Source organism: Schistocerca americana, chromosome 4 (genome assembly GCF_021461395.2).
Source record: "Schistocerca americana isolate TAMUIC-IGC-003095 chromosome 4, iqSchAmer2.1, whole genome shotgun sequence".
Classification (NCBI taxonomy): domain Eukaryota; kingdom Metazoa; phylum Arthropoda; class Insecta; order Orthoptera; family Acrididae; genus Schistocerca; species Schistocerca americana.
In genome coordinates, this window is record NC_060122.1 from 793,913,446 (window position 1) to 793,934,525 (window position 21,080).

General features: G+C 43.0%; 1 protein-coding gene across 1 annotated transcript in view; it reads left to right on the forward strand.

The window, feature by feature from the left end:
• The window catches only part of LOC124613807 (lysine-rich arabinogalactan protein 19-like), a 407,024-nt gene that overhangs the window by 67,929 nt on the left and 318,015 nt on the right, over positions 1–21,080 (forward strand). The gene's annotated exons all lie outside the window — the stretch shown is intronic.

A 21,080-nucleotide genomic window follows, 5' to 3' on the forward strand; every position in this document is an offset into this window, starting at 1 on the left:
TCGGGCTCGTCTCACTTGGCCACGGTTTTCCAGTCGTCCAGGAGAGGCGCAGCAGGCGATGTCGTGCTGTTACCAAAGGCCTCGCGTCCGTCGTCTGCTGCCATAGCCCATTAACGTGGTATTTCGCACCACTGTCCTAATGGATACGTTCGTCGAGCGTGCCACATTGATTTCTGCGGTTGCTGCACGTAGTGTTGCTTGTCTGTTAGCACTGACAACTCTACTCACATCCTGCTGCTCTCGGTCGTTAAACGAAGGCCTTAAGCCACTGCGGTGTCCGTGGTGAAATTGGTAGTCTAGGCACACTCTTCCCTCTGTGAATCTTTAAATATCGAATTCCCAGCGATTTCCGAAATGAAATGTCCCATGCGCTCAGTTCCGTGTTCAAAGTCGTTAATTCGCGTAGAACGAGCATAATCACGTCGGAAATCTTTTCACGTGTTTCACCTGAGTGCAAATGACAACTCTGCCAAATGCACTGCCCTTTTATACATTGTGTACGCGATACTACCGCCATCTGTATATGTGCATACCGTATCCCACGACTTTTGTCACCTCATTGTATAATCGACTTAACTTCTACATCGACCAAGGTACTGAAGCGAGGCTGTCGTGCCAGGCTCCGTCGTTGTGTCAAGGCTTTCGACTGTTTCCTTATTTGACCAAAAGCTGTTCGCTTCAACCTGAGTACGTACACACATTTGAAATAATTTGCAAACCGTTTCTGATATGCTATAAGTTAGCATATAGTTCCATTCATACTACTCATAGCTGACTTTGAATCACTGTCGTGTAAATTAGGGCCAAGAATAATTACCTTTAATCTTACATTAGTAGCGTAGACCCTTCTTCTTGCTGCATATAACGACAGAGACTGGAACGGAAATCGCACTTGGCAGTGCTTACACGGCAATAGCCAACTCGGGCCGCCTTCCCGTTCAATTTCAAGCCACCTCCACTATACCTTTGCGAAAACTTTTGGCGTCAGTACTGACAAGCGTTATAACGCTGTATGCTGCTCGTCTTTTCAGGAACTTTAGAATACTGTTAAAATATGTGTAGTGTTATTAGTCATTTAAAAAAATCGTGCTTGCTTCAGTATCACGGTTGATACAAGACTTAAATGGACTGAACATGCAACAAAATTACTCTGTACTATCATATCCAGAAATCCTCGTTTTCGATACCTTGAACGGCTCACGAAATAAAAAGGGTACAAGTTTTAGGTCATTCAAGCTGTATGACGAAATCGTACGACTCGTTGCATTCAGCTAATGGCCGTTTCCTGTTCAAAGCGCCAGTGGGGAACTGTTCTGTGGGAGAAGATCTGCTCACCTCTGCAACAGTTTCCAACGATGGCGAGGAGAAAATTTCTGTACTTGACACAGATACGGTGATGATAGCAATACAGTGTTAGCTCTTTTTACAGTGGTACATGTTGCGTAATAGCATATTTATGTTACGTGTTAACTTGATCTGAGAAATAATCTCGTTTATGTAGCTTTTTCGAATAATCGTGCTGTGAATGTTTTAAAACTCACTCTCTCTTATACGACTTGTCGCCACCAAAGTTGGTAAAGCTTTATATTAAGACTGGTTCTTCTTATTCGGTAAATGGATAGCTGAAATCAAACGTTATCGCAGTTGTCTTCCATATCGTACACGTCAAGGAAGTTCCCTAAAAGATGGCTTTAGACAAAAACTGCGAGAAGATGCACAAAATTGTATTTAACAAAGCGATCAAAGGTCGGTGATTTACCTCATGCTATGAGCATATCAAGAGAGGGATAAAAATACATTGTAAATGCAGAGCTATCTCTGACGGAGCTTTTTACTAATGAGGTCACTTTCACCTGATGTAAACTCAGCGGTAAATTTCGCAGCAGTGTGTGGATAGTTTTGAGAAGAAACCTAGTGATGGGTGCGCGGACTTCTTACTGTGGATTAGATTTGCGTACACCGCTTCAGAAATGGGATAACTTTCAAAGCAAACGACGCCAGTCGCTTCGCACTAAAGAATAATATCGTCTGCTGAAGAGGTCACAGCTAGCGTTTTCTGGAAAGCAGATGGGAGTCTTCTTCTTGATTTCCTCGCAAAGACTAAATTCTGCAAATAGCATACAAGGCGTATACAGCAAATGGATGAAATAAAACCGTGAAATCGTAAGTAGAAGTCTCGATTAAAAGAGTAAAATAAATGATTTTTCATCAGGACAGTACACGTGGCCATAGAGACTTCTAGACGATAAAGAAACCCTCGGTTTTCAAACAGCAATTAATTCCTGCGAAAATGTTAGACAAAAGGCGTGAGGTGAAAGATTTCTATGGCGAAATGTGAGTGAATTTTTTTATCTGAATAACACAGGTGTTCACGGCCAGGCTGAGAATTACTTCTGCTCATGTAATGAGACAACAGTTCTGGTCTTCGCTAAGAGAACTATTTACCGTCACATGGGTTTTCTGTTCATTATGTATTTCTGTCGGATTGCACCTATGAAACCGTGACCATAAATAGTGCATTCTTGAGAATAGAGGAAGGAGTACATCTTCTCTGTTTGAATATTAATATTTATGACTATGGAGCATGTAGTAAAAAATGCTGGGTGCAAAGGAACAGTAGATTCTTGAAACTTTCTTGTCTGTTATTTGATCTTCAGTGAGAGCTGTAATATTTCTGTAGACTGGTTTATATTAACTATTTCGAACACTTGCTAATCACATTGTACAACGATTGTTGCGAAATTAAAGTTTTTCCCTTTCCAACTTAATTACACTACAAAACAAATTTTATGTATGACATGTCTTCTTTCCTGAAAATAATTTCGATGATCGAAGTTAACACTTCTTATTAACTTATTTAACAGTAATGATTGCGTATAGTTACTTTATAATCAGTTTGCTCTGAATAAGACTATTATGAAGCAGTTGGGTAAACGCGTTTGTATATGCTTTTGTGGTGTGTTGCTTAGGGAACAATATCACCAGAGTTTCTTAAATCAGATTTAAAAATATAAAGCGGAACGGGAAACAATAAAGAATTTTTAATTTCCACACTTTCATTAAGGTATGCAAGGTTCCAGATGCTAAGATTCAGTATTTAGATCGCGAGTAGTAATGTGAACCAACAGATACAATAAACACTAAGCTAAAATATTTAAATAGCGAGTAGTAATGTGAAGCGAGACACACAGTGTAAAACCTAAATTGTCTTTTTCTTTGTCGCATTCGAAAAGCAACTTCCGGCTCTTATGTCAGAAGATGATGAGTAATTAGCCTGGTCGCTCTATGATGTACTTGTTTGAACCTACGGAAGGAATCGCCTTCTCGTGAATAGCAGTCAGTTTTCTGTTGACTTTGATTAATTTTGTTTTGATAACAGCCTAAGGGTGTAAGAAAATATAGTGGTGGCTTTTCATTACGGACCCATCGCTTCAGCGTTGGTTGTAAATATTAAAGTGCATCAGCAATTTCGAGAATACTGTTCTGAAAAACATGTGGTGTATTGAGCAGTAAGACTTTCTTCTTAGATTAGGTGCATGAGCCCTTGCATAACTCTTTGTAGCATTAATCTGGTGTTAGGATTCGACGTGTTGGCTCCTGCATGGCTTTCTGTTCTGTACCTCCATATGGTGCGCGCGCGCTAATACAATTACGAATACGTTTTTGTTATGTTCATATGACTCAATATGAACAGAAGACCTCCCAGCCAAAAAACTTCGAGACTTTTCCAGAAAGAAGAATCCTTCTATCACACAGGAGTTGTTCTGACTCGAAACTCGTCCTGTGTCGAGCAGACATTCTCTCACTCAATTATCCTTATATTGGGTTGTTTCTTTCGGAGCATGGTATGTACCAGGATGACAACCATGGTGATAAGTCAGCAAGAAGAAACTATTTTTGTGAATAGAAAGGCTACGAGTCATGGAGTCGCAGAGAGGCGTACTGTTAAGAGTCTACAAGTGGTCAAGTGGTTGGGCGCGAGTGCGGAAACCCAGAAATCGCCGGATCGAATCCCGGTCGAAGCACTGAAATTTCCCACTCTTCCTTTAAGCTAGCTGTCAACCCTCAATGATGTGAAGATTCTCCGGAAACGACACGTTGCTCGGATTTCGCGTTAAACTGTGGGTCGCCATTCTCTGGTAGAGTTGGTGGGGTAGGTTAAGGAACCGCAAGTCAGTGAAGTGGCGTCAATTAAAAAGATTTCCATCAGACTGTTGAGCCACACGGAATTATTATAGTGTACAATTCAGGAAAATATTTTTTACTGGTGGATTGTTATTACATTTCCAGCTCAAGAGCGTGCTCCAAACTTTCCAAACTCGACGTTGTCTCAAATGCAATTGATACCCGAGTTATTTTTGGAGAATATAGGCTTCACAGTAGCCGTTTTACGCAGTGAAAAAAAGCAACGTGTTAGATACGACATTAGTACCATAATTTACCACGACTTATAAGCATTTATGCAATATCCGTGAAAAAGCTTCACACCTGGGCGTTCTCGTATACTCGCTAAGTAAATGCAACACAGGAAAACAATAAGTCATCTGCATACAAATCGCAGTACGCCATTGTGGCAGTAATTACCAACCTACTCACCACCCCATATGCGTCGATCTCTGTCGCTGTCCGTAGGTAGTCAATGACTAATTCATTTGCAAACGATGTCTCCTAGGGTTTATTACGAAACGGTTTACGGTTCTTGTTTAATATTGTGATTCATTGGTTCTCCCTTTACCTCAGTTCCAAAAATCCGTGTACTCCCTCCTGTTCTAATAGTTAATTTTAAAACGGACTGCAATGTAGAAATGCGTGTATCTCACATCGAATAATAGGAATTGTTACTAAAGCGTAGGAATTCTTCTTTTTACATTCCCATAACGTACGCTTGAAACAGACTTGTCAGCTATGAGCATGCATGTTACCTGTATTGATTCTTTACCGGTTCCTGTTTCAGAAAAAACGAAAGAGAGATTGAAAGTCATGTAAATTCTTTTTTTGTGCATACTTAAAATTGAATAGTCAATTTCCGCTAAAAATAAAAGCGGAGATAAATAGTTGGTTGGTTGGTTGGTTTGGGGAAGGAGACCAGACAGCGTGGTCATCGGTCTCATCGGATTAGGGAAGGATGGGGAAGGAAGTCGGCCGTGCCCTTTCAGAGGAACCATCCCGGCATTTGCCTGGAGTGATTTAGGGAAATCACGGAAAACCTAAATCAGGATGGCCGGACGCGGGATTGAACCGTCGTCCTCCCGAATGCGAGTCCAGTGTCTAACCACTCCGCCACCCCGCTCGGTATGGAGATAAATAGTAATTTCTTTTGAAGTCCATTTTATTATCACAAAACTCATGTCAGTTCTTTTCTTACTGTCATGTAGCGCTAGCAACTGTATAATTTTGGAATATTGTTTAAGAGAAGATTTACTGAGTGAACCAAATTATACCATAAGAAAACAATTCGTTACACTTGAGACATTTCAAAGACAGGCGAGTAAATTTACTTCATATCAATAATTCAGCCTAAAACCGCTGTCGTTCGCTGCCCTTTGGCCGAGCTCCATTTCTCAGCTGTAGGCTAATTTTTTTATTATGATACGAATGTTTCCTCTCACAGAAACTCATTAAGTTAACGTCAGTTTTTCTGGTTTTGGGCACCGACTGTCTTTTCATATCATCGTATTATTCTTATATTATTTCGTTATGAAATGCATTATACCCTACGTAAGAATTTTTCTTGTGCGTATGTTATGAACATCGTGTATATAACTCAAGTACGGGCTCACTCGTTAACTAATCTATAACTAGCAGTTGCGGTTTACGTTGGAGAACTGTAAACTTTTGATAGATTGTGACTAAAAAACACATTGTTTCGACCTTACATACTCAATATGTACTCGAACAATTTTTTTCTTTTTTGCCACGAGTGAACCAGCCCTTCTTCATTTTCACTATTTCAGAGACAGGCTTTCCTTTTGCCTAGTGGCACAGTTACGGTTACTGATCAATGAGTGTTCTTTAAATGTCTTCTGTATTAAATGTTGCGGTGTTCTTCAATTATTACAGTAGCAGAGTTTAACACATGTACTATCTTTCCCACTGCTTGCAAAAGTTGTGGATGGGAACGGAACGGTCGCCATACCTATTGTTTACGTTCCACCACACACACACACACACACACACACACACATCGTAACTGGCGACTGGGTGCCATTCCCAGGAGAAAATGCGATACCGTCTTCGTGACCAAAGTGTGACACACACACACACACACACATACACACACACACACACACACAGTCTTCGCAGCCGAAGTTTGTTCTTGTTGGCACGTTTTCGTTAAGTGGCTAAGGAGGTGTGAACAGACCGTGGGGCAGCAGAGCACGTAACGCTCGATAGCTTGTACACATCGCGTTTCTGTGATGCGGGTCAACTGAAAAGGAGCACTGCAGGCGACAAGCACGAGAACATAATGTGTAATATTAGCAGGTAACGACACTTTTTCTTTTCGCAGTGCTTGAGCTCGTAATTTATTGATGTCGAAATCAGGGGAGTGCTTCCGAATAGTTGAATTGCAGTTTTTTTTACGTGGAGAAGAATAACTGTAGCTTGTTTTAAAGAACGTGACAAAGCGAAAAACAGACGAAAAATTTATTTTACAGAGGAAAGAAATGAAAATTCCGTTAAATCCATGCAGACTAGACGTTAAGGCTTCTTAAAATTGTGCTCGGCTATCATTTCGGTTGCAGTCCGTTCTACAAATATTCGTTCACCGAGTCACTCATTCGTGCCACACAACAATCAGGAGCCAAGCAAGGTAGTGTTACGTTTATGATCGTAAGGTGAAAATTTAGCAACCTAGCTGTGAAAAACTGTATCTTAGGTAAGAAATGAAATTATCTTCGACATAGTGACCACTTTGAACGCTGAACTCCGTATGTTTCTCCAGCGACTAGATACCATCGCTAAGCGGGAATCTGGAATATAGCCATGTATGCCAGCCTTGGCCAGCTGAGGACCATGTTCAAAACTAATAAGCTATCATTAAGCTTTGTCCCCTTTTTCTTTCCTCCGTGCTCTTGTCCATTTTCTTCCCTTTCTTATTGGCACTGTCTTGTACTTGGAAACGTTTGCATGTCTTAATTTTGTTTCTACATTGTATTTTGTCTTCAATTTCTTGCTTATTTGTTCCATTTATTCTACATCCTCATATGTTTTCCTAAGCCAGATGGTTTTTCGACTCAACTTTTGAAGATAATATTCAATTTATCTTAGCGGTGTGCTACAACTAATTATTTCGATGTGCACTTAGAACATTAGACTCCTTTTCCTAATTTCAATTACTTTTTTCTTCATATTCTCATACTGCTTTTTACATTACTTAAACATCTCCGTGGGTATGTGCAGCCATCTTACACAGTGTCATCGCAGTTGTGATATGATGTAAGATGTTCCGTATTATTTCTTCTCGTAAGCCTGTGAGGTGAGGTACATCACGCACTGTTACTGGTACATCACGCACCATTTCTCTCGGATGGTCAGATACCATACTGTTCACATAATTGAGGTTTTCAGCTGAGGCTGAATCTTTGGGATTCCCGGCAGATAAATTGTCTTCAAGATAAGTACGGTCGTGTTTGAATCCAGCAGAGTCTGACAAACCGTCACCCACTCCAGATGAGTTTTCGTTGGCGTTTAGCCGTACAAACCGAGGAATTTTATAACTGATCCTCATAACAGTTTATCAATTTGGACAAAAAGGAAAGGGGGATCAGAGACGGAGCCAAAGATCGGACTGAGGGAAATGGTGGAGAAAGAAATCGGCTGCACCGTTTCGGGGAACCATCCCGGCTTTCACATGAAGCGATTATGGAACTCATGGAGACGTAAATCTAGACGGGTAGACGAGGATTTCAGCCACAAACGAGTGCAGTCAGTACCTTGTGGCACCGGGCCGGCTCGCTCGGTTCTGTCTGAAGGAATGAAGGAAACACACGTAACACCATTTCTTTATAAAAAGAACGTAAAAAATTATTACGCACATCAATTTGAAACTTCACTTACGTTATTGTACAGCGCATACGAATAGAACAGAAACAACTTTCATTCATCAGCGCCGTAAGTGTACCAGGCGAGAAATTTTCTCTTTGCCCTCGTAAGACAATAGGTCTGTATCCGGTAGTAGCGTAGCTGAGATCCTTTTCCGGCCACCCCGATGCAGCATTTCCGTGGTTTCCCTGGACCACTTCAGCCGGGGATGAGACGCCAAAGGAGGCCACAAGCGATATTCCTCCGCCTCTCCCCCTTCTCCCGTTGTCTAGTGCAGCAACCCCAGACACTTTGATGTCGAAATTCTATTTTTTTGTCATTATTGAAAAGGAAAAATATTCAGACCTCTGATCCTTTACTACTACCTTCATTAGGGTCTCTATAATACTGCCCCGGCCGATGTGGCTGCGTCTGGCGTTTCACACGGAAGGCGTCGCGGACTGAAATTCGGTGCTGGCGCTGCCGGTGTGCGGCGCGCGAGGCAAACTACGCCGAGTACTGCTCCGCGGATCGAGCCGGATACGTTTGTCTGAGGGCCCGGATCAATTCTCTGCACTGCCACAAGCGCAAAGTACTTTAAATCGGAACCGCTAGCCTCGCTTTGATACGCGATACAGGGCTGAGCTCGTCTTAACTCCAAAGTGAACAACTGAAAGCCTTGTAGCGATCTAACTACTTTAGTTAGGTACACGTTCCGAGACGCGACCTATGAGCCGCAATATGTTCACCACTAAAACTTCTATTGCCGACATCCATCTAGTTATTATGAACTCCCACCGCTGATCACAACAAAGAACGGGAATACAGTTCGAAATCAACAGAGAAAGAGTCAAACATACCCCAACACCGGACTCGAATTTGCACGGAAACAATGGGATTTGTTGGTATCTGTCTCTCTCTCTCTCTCTCTCTCTCTCTCTCTCTCTCACTCTCTCTCTCTCCTCATCGGACAGTCCTCTCTCCCTGTTCATCAACAATCGCCAAAAAAAAAAAGAAGAAGAAGAAGAAGAAGAAGACAGTGTACCTAAGCAGAATTTTACGCGCGTGAACACAATTCGCTTCCTCTCTGACTTCCGTAATGCAAGAAGTAACTTAGTTGCTATTCTTTTTTCTAAAAAGTTAGCTTACTTTTTCTGTACGTGACATCTATCCTTTGTCAAGCACAGATTTGAATACAGTTAGCTTATTTGAAGTTACTATCAGTTAAACGGCTAGAAAAATTTACATCTATACTACTGGCCATTAAAATTGCTACACCACGAAGATGACGTGCTACAGACGCGAAATTTAACCGACAGGAAGAAGATGCTGTCATATGCAGATGATTAGCTTTTCAGAGCATTCACACAAGGTTGGCGCCGGTGGTGACACCTACAACGTGCTGATATGAGGAAAGTTTCCAACCGATTTCTCATACACAAACAGCAGTTGACTGACGTTGCCTGGTGAAACATTGTTGTGATGCCTCGTGTAAGGAGGAGAAATCCGTACCATCACGTTTCCGACTTTGATAAAGGTCGGATTGTAGCCTACCGTGATTGCGGTTTGTCGTATCGCGACATTGTTGCTCGCGTTGGTCGAGATCCAATGAGTGTTAGCAGAATATGGAATCGGGGGTTCTGGAGGGTAATACGGAACACCGTGCTGGATCCCAACGGCCTCGTATCACCAGCAGTCGAGATGACAGGCATCTTATCCGCATGGCTGTAACGGGTCGTGCAGCCACGTCTCGGTCCCTGAGTCAACAGATGGGGACGTTTGCAAGACAACAACGATCTGCACGAACAGTTCGACGACGTTTGCAGCAGCATGGACTATCAGCTCGGAGAACATGGCTGCGGTTACCCTTGAGGCTTCATCACAGACAGGAGCGCCTGCGATGGTGTACTCAACGACAAACCTGGGTGCACGAATGGCAAAACGTCATTTTTTGGGATGAATCCAGGTTCTGTTTACAGCATCACGATGGTAGCATCCGTGTTTGCCGACATCGCGGTGAACGCACATTGGAAACGTGTATTCGTCATCGTCATACTGGCGTATCACCCGGCGTGATGGTATGGGGTGCCATCGGTTACACGTCTCGGTCACCTCTTGTTCACACTGACGGCACTTTGAACAGTGGACGTTACATTTGAGATGTGTTACGACCCGTGGCTCTACCCCTCATTCGATCCCTGCTAAGCCCTACATTTCAGCAGGATAATGCACGACCGGATGTTGCAGATCCTGTACGGGCCTTTCTGGATACAGAAAATGTTCGACTGCTGCGCTGGCCAGCACATTCTCCAGATCTGTCACCAACTGAAAACGTCTGGTCAATGGTGGCCAGGCAACTGGCTCGTCACAATACGCCAGTGACTACTTTTGATGAACTGTGGTATCGTGTTGAAGCTGCATGGGCAGCTGTACCTGTACACGCCATCCAAGCTCTGTTTGACTCAAATGCCCAGGCGTATCAAGGCCGTTATTACGGCCAGAGGTGGTCATTCTGGGTACTGATTTCTCAGGATCTATGCACCCAAACTGCTTGAAAATGTAATCGCATGTCATTTCTAGTATAATATATTTGTCCAATGAATACCCGTTTATCACCTGCATTTCTTCTTGGTGTCGCTATTTTAATGGCCAGTAGTGCATAATGCTGCCACCTGTTGGAGCTTCATGAAACTATAGAGGGTCAAGTGGGAATATTCAGCGACATCCTACATCAAATGCCGCTTTTTCTTTTTTTTTTTTTTCAAACTGAAATTGGCCTAGAAAAATATAAGTTGCATTACTTATCGAACGCCCCTCGTATTTCCTCTACATTTCGTTTGAGTCTGTCAGAGAGTGTGGCTTTGCCGAGTGAGGGCGGGGCGTGGCTGGCTCGTGGTTAGCTCACGCGCCCGAGTCGGTCTTACAGCACAAGGTTACGCGTGCCCGGCTGCCGCTCCTCGTGGGGCCCGCGCGGGGTTCATGCGATCCGCCGCCGCCTCACCGGCTGCCCCACTCGTGGCGCGCTGCGCCGGCGGCGCGACGCCGCCCCGTCCGCAGCTCACTTCCGTCTGGTCTGCTAATAGCGCCCGTATGATAACTCCCTCTCACAGATACGATACCCAAGATCAGAATGCGGTTGCAACAGGAATGGTCGAGAACATCTCAAAACAAAGGCAGTCAGCAGCACTAATTCATGTCACGATTCCAGGAGTACCGTAGTATATTAGGACAGCGGTCTCCAAACTTTTTAGTCCGCGGGCCACATTGACTCCTCCACGAAGTCATAAGGGCGAAGATCCATCTAGTGGGATTAAAGCGCCCTAGCACTCCATGATCACCGTAATGTAAGGCTAAAGAAAAGATGAAATCGCAAAAATCTAAGGGTGTGGAAATAGCTAGCACTGAAACGAACTACGATTTTTGTTTAATTACGTAATTTTGATTGGTGGACGTACCTGACCGAAATTCTGGCGTATTTTATTCTGGCGAATTTCACCGACGAAAAAGTATGTCACTGCACATTCTTCACGAAAGCGGCCTGCAAAGTTAACGAAATCTCAAAATCATTGTTAGCAACACTATTACTGCAAGACGTAACAGAGGTAGAGTGTGTCAACGCATTGTAATTTCAAGCGGCGCAACAATAAGTTTAGTTATGTAGTCTTGTAGCGAGTAGCAGAGCCAATGTCGCGGTGTATTGGTCGCGATAGGCCTCGAAACTCAATTGTTGGCAGTATAGGTACCACCTCAGATATTTGGCGGGTCGGACACCGGGGATGTCCGGCCAGATAACGCGGGCCCGTTTGCCGGTTTCGGCCCGCGGGCCGTAGTTTGGAGACCCCTGTAATAGGACATAAGCATCGACGAGTATCACGATAGTTGCAGCACGGCCGACGTTTAATCTTTGGAAGTTAAGCAAACACCTCTATCGGCTAAACCTAAGCGCTAGTCCTCTATATGTCTGCGGACAGAAGACGATGCAAACCATGTATTCCTACAACATCCTTGCAAATAATCTTCCGGTGTCTGGTCATCAGGCCTCCAAACCTTGTCAGCATCAAACGGTACAGGAATGTGTAAAATTCTGTACGTATTCGTCAACAGCGCCAACATCAAGATTTAGCTCCCTGCGCTGCTAATGTTGCTAATTACACTGGAGAGCCAAAGAAACTGGATACTTGCCTAACATAGTGTAGGGCCCCAGCGAGCACACAGACGTGGCGCAGACTCGACTAATGTCTGAAGTAGTGCTGGAGGGAACTGAAACCATGAATCCTGCGGGGCTGTCCATAAATCCGTAAGAGTACGAGGGGGTGGAGGTCTCTTCTGAACAGCGCGCTACAAAGCATGGCATATATGCTCAATAACACTGGAGTCTGGTGGCCAGCGGAAGTGTTTAAACTTGTAAGAGTGTTTCTGGAGCCGCTCTGTGGAAATTCTGGACTCTTGGAGTGTCGCATTGTGCTGCTGGAATTGCCCAAGTCCGTCGGAATGCCCAATGGACATGAATGGATGCAGGTGATCAGACAGGATGCTTACGTATGTGTCACCTGTCAGAGTCGTAGCTAGACGTACTAGGGGTCCCATATCACTCCAACTGCATACACCCCACATAATTACAGAGCCTGCATCAGCTTGAACAGTCCCGTTCTTGCAGGATTTTTTCCCGGCCGCAGCGATGTCGGAGGTTCGATGTTTCACCCAATTCCTGATATTCACGGTACAGTCGTGAAAGTGTCGTACGGGAAATTCCCAAATTCATCGCTGCATCAGAGATTCTGTGTCCCATCACTTGCGCGCCAATTATTAACACCACGTTTAAATTCACTTAAATCTTGATAACCTGTCATTGTAGTAGCAGTAACTGATCTAACAAATGCGCCACACACCCGTTGTCTTATACAGGCGTTAACTGAGTATATTCGATCGCGCTGCTCAGTAGGATATGGAATGCTCACCCTATACATGCAAATCACTACGTACCTCGTATATGTACGTGTCTGAATACTGGAGTATCTATGCGTATAGTTGTAATATCCAAAGCTGGTTATTGTGTACTGTGCTCTGTCTAGATCAGTGGTGTCACTTCTGTTATGTAGACAGGAGTGACACCACCAGCGATCGACCAATTGTGTAAACGCCCATAAGATGACCCATACTTCGGGTTGAAACCGGTTGGTGGTATTACAACAATAATAAATGCGATTAAGACTGTTCTTGAATTATTGATTAATCATACTAATCGCTGCTTCTCTCCACAACCATGTTGTCCAAAAAACGGTATTACAATTCCCTTTTTCCAATCATCCGACATTTCGTTCTCTTTCCATATTACCTCCACATCTGACGTAGCCACTGTACTCCTTAGATTCCAACTGCCTTGATCATATCCGCTTTCAGCTCATTTACGCCTGCCGCCTTCCCACCTTCCACATGTTTCAGGGCATTTTCAGTTTCTGCCCAAGAAACACGACGTTATTCGTGCTCTACTTCAGTAGCTTGTGTGTCACTTTCTTGTTCTTTTTAACCATTGAGTAAGACTCCAAAATAGTTGTTGACCACTTCGCTGGTGCCTTCCATGTCCTTGATAATATCCCCATCTTCTGTTTCAATCGCTTTTAATATCTTCTCTACCACAAGTTTTGTGTTTTCAATATACCATATAACAGTTTTTGGTTCCCCTTGCCCTTTTCCTCTAGTTTCTGGGTGAATATTTCCCAACTCTTCCCCTTTTCTTCTTACATTGCTCTATTTTTTTGGAGTTCCTTCTGTCACTATTCCCTCTCAGGTGTTATCATCTTGTGCTCATGTTTTGGCTCCAGCCCTTGATGCTAATCTCTTTTTTGAATCGCCATGTTTTTATTTCCTATACTGCATTCTTTAGTTGTATATTTCACACTGTCGTTCCGCCAACTGGTTTCTTCATCTTTTACTTTACCTTTTGTTTTGCCGCACATTTGCACAGCACTACTGACTACTGATGTTCTAAACTAATTCGAGTCTTCGCCCACACTACCATTCTCAGTTCTTGGCAATTGTTGAGCTACTAACGTTTGGAAACTGTTGTTATTTTCTTCCTCTTTGAACTTTCATTCACCAATTTTTGGCATTCTTCGTACAGCAATCACTGTTTTAATCTTATACTTTATACAGGTACTAGTAACATGTTATCGCTATCCAGACACTCACTTGGTATAACTTTGATGCCCCTCACTTTTGCTCCAGTTACTTTGCCTGTTACCACATAGTCAATAACTGTGTTAAATTTGCCATCCCAGCCATGTCTAGCAGTCTTTTGCCTATCTCGTTTTATGAAGAACGTGTTGTTGTTGTTGTTGTTGTGGTCTGCAGTCCAGAGACTGGTTTGATGCTACTCTATCCTGTGCAAGCTTCTTCATTTCCCAGTACCTACTGCAACCTACATCCTTCTGAATCTATTTAGTGTTTTCATCTCTTGGTCTCCCTCTACGATTTTTACCCTCCACGCTGCCCTCCAATAGTAAATTGGTGATCCCTTGATGCCTCAGAATATGTCCTACCAAGTTGTGTCACAAATTTCTCTTCTCCCCAATTCTATTCAGTACCTCCTCATTAGTTATTTCATCTACCCATCTAATCTTCAGCATTCCTCTGTAGCACCACATTTCGAAAGCTTCTATTCTCTTCTTGCCCAAACTAGTTATCGTCCATATTTCACTTCCATACATGGCTACACTCCATACAAATACTTTCAGAAATCGCATTCGGGAGGACGACGGTTCAATCCCACGTCCGGCCATCCTGATTTCGGTTTTCCGTGATTTCCCTAAATCGCTCCAGGCGAATGCCGGGATGGTTCCTTTCAAAGGGCACGGCCGACTTCCTTCCCCATCCGCCCCTAATCCGATGAGACCGATGACCTCGCTGTCTGGTCAACTCCCCCAAAAACCAACCACCCAACTTTCAGAAACGACTTCCTGACACTTAAATCTATACTCGATCTTAACAAATTTCTCTCCTTCAGAAACACTTTCCTTGCCATTGCCAGTCTAGATTTTATATCCTCTCTACTTCGACCATCATCAGTTGTTTTGCTCCCCAAAATAGCAAAACTCGTTTAATACTTTACGCGTCTCATTTCCTAACCTCATTCCCGCAGCATCACCCGATTTAATTCGACTACATTCCATTATCCTTGTTTTGCTTTTATTGACGTTCATCTTATATGCTCGTTTCAAGACATAAGACTAAAAGACTATTTATTGCACAGATATTTAGAATTTCCTTACTGTCAGCATTTATTCTTCCATATCCAAAAGGTCCCATCAATTGCTCGTATCCATTTCAGCCTATGCCGATCTGAGCATTCAAATCCCTAATTACCATTCTGTTATCTTCTCTTACTTGGTCTTCCATTTCTCGGAGAAATTTCAGTTTTTATCCTCACTACGCCCTTGCTGAAGGACGTACGAATATTCAAATATGCGCGAAATCTTATGGGACTTAACTGCTAAGGTCGTCAGTCCCTAAGCTTACACACTACTCAACCTAAACTATCCTAAGGACAAACACACACCCATGCCCGAGGGAGGAATCGAACCTCCGCCGGGGCCGGCCGCACAGTCCATGACTGCAGCGTCTGAGACCGCTCGGCCAATCCCGCGCGACGAAGGACGTACACTGGGGGTACAGCGGAACCATTCTTTCCCATGTTCACTCTGGCTTTCATTATTCTTTCGCTTATAAAGATAAGACCTATAATGTGGTCAATGTCATTGTGAAACACAAGTCCCACTCCAAACCAAGCCAGTATAATTTGTACCCACATCTCAGCTGATTTGAATTTTTTCCCTTCCATTTGCTCTCACTCATGCCAAGGATATGAACCTTCCTCCTCTCTACCTTGTCTACAACCTTTTTACACTTTTCAGCCAGGTTATTACATTTAGAGTTCCCACTCTCAACTTGTATTTATGTTTCTATTGAGTTCTGGTGTTTCGTCCTTCATCAATGGGTCTTCTCGCATTCCTCGGATTTTCTTCAGGCTGTAAAGATCCGTCATTCACTCCACGGGCACAAGGAGTGCTGTCATTGGATATCACGAATGCCCTCTCGTCAGTTCGCCGTCGCTCGTTACCGTGCCGGCGGTGGCGGTGGCGGCGGCGAAGGCCCGGCGTCGCGGGAACACCGTTAGTGGAGGCAAAGCGCGGCGCGCTGGCCAAGGTGAGCCGCAGCCGCAGCGGCGGCCGCCCTCTACGTGTTCCCCATCGGCAATCACAGCTTACAGCACAGCCCCGCACTGACTGCAGCGCCCCGGGCGTTTCCACTCCCCGATCACGTCTCGCTGTGGGACAAGGCTTCACGATCTCTGAAAGCCACGCTGCTGCAACATACCTTCCTCTGCCGTGATCCGTGGTGCATACCTTTCCACCTGTACCGTCTCTCGAAGTGGTCCTCCGTTTGGTGTTACAGAGACGGACCATAACTGATCCAACTACTTTCCGTAATCGTAGTAATATCGTAACGCTTTATCTTAAATTATAGCTGTTAATTAGCTCCACTAGAGCGGAAGTGCTCAGGCAAAGGCAGCCTGTTGCAAGAAAAAGGTGCTCCTTGCATCAAGGAGCAATATGGAGACCAGACAGAAATCTATTGAGAGCAATTGGAAACGAAAGAGTGAAATGTTACAGACACCCTGAGGCTGCAATTTATCGATGCTCACTAGTTCTACAACATATATGGTCCCTTTCCGAATACACATCCCATTATAGGATGTGTCTAGGAAACCAAACACACCTACATCGATTAAGTGGATTAATTCCATGCATAAATGGCCGATAACCACTGGAATACTCCCCTACTACTTTACTACGTAAATTTCAGCTATATATATATGAAAATACAAAGTACAGTCTCCAACAAATTTTACATATTCACAAGTACCTTTACCTTTAATCCAAATAAATACAGTTTCATTTACAGATATCTTACGTCTATTACGTGTATACAAGGAGAAAGGTGAGGGTGACATATATGATGATTTGCCGAAGTCTTTATTTGCATTTTCAATAACATGATATGTGCGGTAGGCTATAATGTCTCTGTCTACGAAACTTTCCAGTCCAGATACATTGGGTACGCCTGTACCACCTCGTACAACAGCGACGGTTACCCAGCCATTACCATGCGAAAATGTATCATTCAGATCAATACTAAAATTCACTCTACATCCACAGAAGACAGCGGGTCCATCTAGTAGTGAGTGTGCAGCGACAGATTTTATAGTACTCTTCTTCTTGTCAGCAGCAGATGTTGTCATTTCAACGTCTTCAATTGTTTTATATATTGTCTGTCTTGCACGACGACGGTATCTTCTGTAAGGCATCTTGGCATATATATATATATATATATATATATATATATATATATATATAGCTGAAATTTACGTGATATATATATATATATATATATATATATATATATATATATATATATATATATGAGGGTAATCCCAAAAGTGAGGTCCCCTATTTTTTATAACTACATAGACCTGTTTATTTCTACAATGGTTTACATCAGCTTACAGCTTGAACATTTAGCTATTTTTCGACATAATCACCATTTCTGTCGATGCATTTTTGTAGACGCTGTGGCAGCTTTTGTATGTCCATGTCATACCAGCTCGCTGCCATCCTGTTCAGAAAGTTATGAACCTTTTCTTTCACCTCATCGTCGGAGCTGAATCACTGGGGCCACAATTAACGCTGACGGGTACTGTGAGACTCTGAAAAAAATCAAATGGGCAATTCAGAACCGGAGAAGAGGAATGGCAATGTTGAACAAGGGCGTACACATTCTCCATGACAACGCTCGCCCACATATCGCTCGGCAAACCGTCGCTCTCCTGCAATAGTTTCACCCACCCACCCTATAGTCCTGAGTTGGCGCCCAGTGACTATCACCTGTTCCCTAGGTTAAAAGAACATCTGGCCGGAAAGCGATTCAGCTCCGACGACGAGGTGAAAGAAGAGGTTCATAACTTTCTGAACAGCATGGTGGCGAGCTGGTATGACATGGGCATACAAAAACTTCCACAGCGTCTACAAAAATGCATCCACAGAAATGGTGATTATGTCGAAAAATAGCTAAATGTTCAAGCTGTAAACTGATGTAAACCATTGCAGAAATAAACAGCTCTATGTACTTATAAAAAAAACAGGAAACCTTACTTTTGGGATTACCCACAGACGTGGGTGATACCCGATCCGCCTTACAGTCCAGGTACTGCACCGTGCGACTTCCGTCTTTTCGGCAGACTCAAAGAACATCTAGGGGAGAAAGAGATTTTCCAGCGCGAGGACATTGACACAGCGGTGACACGGCTCCGTGACCAGAGAGTGGATTTCTATCGTGCAAGACTTGAACGATTAGTAGAACGCTCTGACCGCTGTTTACACAGACGCGGTGGCTATGTTGAAAAATAGTGTCATGTATCACTGGCACTTTAACTTTTAGTGCAGCATTCAGTAAAAGTTAGTTGGCACTGCAAAATAACGTGCATCTTACTTTTCGAAGTCCCCTCGTAGCTGTAGGTAGCTTTTCCTCAGCGACAGCTTCGTAAAAATCCATTACACACGTCAGTCACACAAACAAAAGGTATAATAAACTACTGATTCTATTACACACGTAACATTGCTCATGTTTTCGAGTTTTATTTCGTGAGAAGCAAGCAAGTACAACACTGCTCTCCACACAACGCCTCCCTATTTTCTTTTGTCCACAATCGACCGAAATCTAAGTTTCTGTAGGGTACAATTCAAAATGTTTAGCTGCTATTCTGTGCACTTGCCAAATACACTACTATTGGGTAGATAATATTTTGGGTGAGTCTCAAACGTAAAGACGCCTTTTCATCAAGTATCCTACCAACAGTAGGGCGAAGTTTAAATTTTCTCGTTCCTCACGCCCCCCACCCCCCTCACCCCCATTCCAAACCCGAACATAACCAATAAAAAAATCTCGTAACATCGTTAGAAAGATTCTCACCTGTTTCCTTTATTCTTCTGGGACGCATTTTGTTTCTGAACATTTAATATGCCCAAATTGTTTAGCGTTTACGGCAGAGGGAATCTGAAAATACGACTACAAGTAACTCGATAGTTACTAGTAGTCAGGTACTTAGTCCACTAGGTACTTATTGCAGTGAGATGAAAAAAGTTCACAAACTGTTGCTATAATTTAGTTTCAGTTCATGTGTACATACAGCGCACGTAGAGCAGTGATAAGTAGTTCAGTTAAGCTGCAGTAAGTCTTTAGCTGTTCCTTTAGCTACGCCTTAGATGTTTCTAAATAAAAATTAACGTACTCAAGAGAAGATGTTATAAATGACACACTTTCACAGTTTGTTTTTAAAAGTAACATTCTTATCTTTATGCTATTTTATATCACTGAGAAAAAGATCGACAGTGAATTTTACAATATTTACGAACGATATTACATGCATATTTTGAAGCCAAGACTGAAAAATCAAATTATTCAGGGGGAACCAAACATCTTTCTAATAACCCGCTTGTGTGCGGTGCAATCATTCCCCCAGTAACAGAGCTTATAAGCACACAGTGTCTTATATATAGTAAGACATTTAAAATTGTGACTAGGAGTAAATATACAGTGCGCATGAGGATCAACTTGTATGCATGTATGTCGAAAGGTACTTGATCGAGACAAATTCTCCGCCACTATCCAGTTGGAGTCCAGAGCATTGGTACATTTGTCATCAGTCCGAAGACTGGTTTGATGCAGCTCTCCACGCTACACTATACTGCGCAAGACTCCATTTCCGTATAACTACTGCAACCTACATCCTTCTGAATCTGCTTTCTGTATTCATCTCTTGGTCTCCCTCTACGATTTTTACCCCCACATGTCCCTCCGGTACTAAACTGGTAATCACATGATATGTCAATAATGTGTCCCATCAGCTGATCCCTTCTTCTAGTCAGGTTGTGCTACACATTTCTTTTCTCGCCAATTCTGTTCAGTACCTCATCAGTACCAGTATGATCTTCAGTATTCTCTTGTAGCACCACATATCCAAAGCTTCTATTCTCTTCTTGTCTGAACTCTCTGTCATCCACGTTTCAATTCCATACAAGCCTACACTCTAAATACTTTCAGAACAGACTTCCCAACATTTTAATCAATATTCGATGTTAACAAATTTCTCTTCTTTACAAACGCTTTTCTTGCCATTGCCAATCTACATTTTACATTCTCTCTACTTCGACCATAATCAGTTATTTTACTGCCCAAACAGCAAATCTCGTCTACTACTTCTAGTGTCTCGTTTTCTAATGTAATTCCATCATCATAGCCTGCTTTTGTTGATGTTCATCTTGTATCCTCCCTTCAAGACACTGTCCACTCCGTTCAACTGCTCTTCCAAGTCCTTTGCTGTCCCTGACAATGACGACGGCAAATCTCAACGTTTTTATTTCTTCTCCCTGGACTTTTAAACCTACTCCAAAATTTTCCTTGGTTTCCTTTACTTCTTGCTCAATGCTCTTCTTGCTCTTGAATAACACCGGGGAGAGCCTACAACCCTACTTCACTCCCTTCTCAACCATGCTTGCCTTTCACGCCCCTCGACTCTTATAACTGCCGTCTGGTTTCTGTACAAATTGTAAATAGCTTTCGCTCCTCGTATTTTTAGCCTGCTACCTTCAGAATTTCAAAGAGATTATTCCAGTCACGAGGTCGGCTTCTATCAGTTACTCCATTCTTATGTAAGAATTCATGTTAGTATTTTGGAAGTAAGACTTATTAAGCTGATTGTTCGATAATTGTTACACCCGTCAGCAACTGGTTTCTTTGAAATAGGAATCATTATATTCTTTTTGAAATCTGGGGGTATTCCGCCTGTCCCATACTTATTGCGCACCAGATGGAAGAGTTTGGCATGGCTGGCTCACCCAAGGCTACCAGCAGTTCTAACGGAATGTCTACTCTCGGGGCCTTGCTTCGACTTAGGTCTTTCGCTGGTCTGTCAAATTCTTCTCGCAGTATCATATCTCCCATCT